This window comes from Pinus tabuliformis, chromosome 4_2 (assembly GCF_031772625.1).
Source record: "Pinus tabuliformis cultivar Carrire ecotype Pingquan chromosome 4_2, CPIR1, whole genome shotgun sequence".
Taxonomy (NCBI): Eukaryota; Viridiplantae; Streptophyta; class Pinopsida; order Pinales; family Pinaceae; genus Pinus; species Pinus tabuliformis.
The window spans coordinates 363,345,972-363,347,857 of record NC_142304.1 but is presented as its reverse complement, the minus strand read 5'-3'; the positions used below and the strand labels follow the sequence as shown (position 1 = coordinate 363,347,857).

At 36.0% G+C, this 1,886-nt stretch overlaps 1 non-coding gene across 1 annotated transcript; it reads right to left on the bottom strand.

Annotated features, from left to right (window-relative positions):
• Positions 1–834: 834 nt before the first annotated feature.
• On the bottom strand, positions 835–994 carry LOC149169447 (U1 spliceosomal RNA). Its single transcript, XR_016260015.1, has one exon. It is a non-coding gene; the product is annotated as a U1 spliceosomal RNA (small nuclear RNA).
• Positions 995–1,886: the final 892 nt, after the last annotated feature.

The window sequence follows — 1,886 nt, the reverse complement described above, 5'->3', positions numbered from 1 at the left end:
CAGTGCTTATTATAAGAGTAGCACACCAATGTTTTTTAAATTAAAAACATTTCCATGGTGCACAATGCTTTTACGCACTGGGGATTTCATAAAAATGGAAAGAACTGCTAATTTATGTGAGTATAGCATTAAAATGGTGAAAATTAATATTATTCCTGGTGGGTTGAATAGGATATGTTGGGATGAGCGGGTGAAATGAGGTTTTCTGAGCAGAAGCAACTAGGGTTTGACGACGATGGGTTTTCAGAGGGGGAGGGAGATGGGCTCCCTCCTAGCAGAACATTGTAATAGACAAAGGGAAGGGGATCAGGATGGGATTCAGGGTACATGTAGAGGGTATGTTAGAGAATGTCCAAGGGTTGGAAGAAGTAGGTGGGAAAGAACAGAGAATAAGTGAAGACAAGGGCCCAATGTTACCACCAAAAAATGATCACCTAGTCATTTCTAACTAGGTGGATTGAAATATGCCATGTAGGATTAATTTACCATAGTAAAATCACTTTTACCATGGGAAGTGATTTAGTAAGCGTTTTTTTATTAAATTATTTTATGATTAAAATTAAAAACCCAATGAGAATAATTGACTAAATCATTATTTATTTAATTTTCTCTAAGAATAATTTTTTTCACTCACTGGTTCACGGATACCCGGGTCAGTGGGTAGCCGCTACGTCCAGGGTTTTTAAACACTGAGTGGACGCCACCCGAAGGGCATCAACACCCCTCGGCCTATTTACTGACCTAACCCCAAGAGCTTTCGGGATTCGACCCTGTGACCTCCCATTGGTGAGGCACTTGATTTGACCGATTGAGCTAACTCTTGGGGCTTTTTTTATGGAGGCCGCGCGAACGCGAGCCTCCGCTGCCACAAATTATGACGTGCACTCTCCTCAGTGGGAGATGCTAGGTAAACCCCCCTCCCAAGTGCAATGGAAGTGGTCTTCCTAGGCCATCGACCTTCTTGATCATCGATTGACCCCGCCCAGGTAAGTATATCTCTAAGAATAATTATTAAATCATTGTTTGATATTTATTCCTTGTCACATTTGACTAAATCTCCTAGAGATAATTAAATAATTCATTATTTATTTATTATTCCTTATTTCCATTATTGGAATAATTGTTAAATCACTATTTAATAATTATTTCAATTTGACACCATTCTTAATCCTTGTGAAATAATTAATAAATCATTTTTTTTAATTATTTCTAAATAAAGATATTTAACCATTTTGAATATATTTTCCCTCTCCAAAAATTATAATAAAGTATTCCTAATGGTTAAATCTTGATTTGGTCAATGTTATTTTATTATTCTCCATTTTTGAGATTAGCTCAATACTTTGTTATAAATAAGAGGGTTTTCCAGTCATTCTTCACCATGATCATTATCATAGTCACCATTGTCGCCTCTTTTATTTTGAGTTGTCATTTGAGTTCTCCACATTGTTTTTGGGTTTTCACACATTGAGAGAGAATATTGATTACTGAAGCATCAAGGACATCAAAGGACCCATCCCACGGAGGGGGATTGCAGACCCTTTGTAGATCTCCTTCACTAGATGTCATCAATAAAAACGTATCCATCTTAATGTCCTTCCATTTGGGTTATTGCATTGGATATCTATATTATTGTTTGCTTCTATGGATCATATATGTTATTTTTGTTGTAGTTTTTTCACTTTTAATTATAGTTCTGGAGCGTAATATGCCAAAAATTGTTGTTAGGGTCACTTGTCACCTAGCAACATAAGTGAAGTGTTTTTGATACACCTTCTAAGAAATTTCACACTAAAAAATGATAACTCCACTAGTGTAATAACAACGTTCTTGGGTGATTGAAGTTTCAATAAATTTCAGGGTTTTCTATGTCTATTTTTATCCTC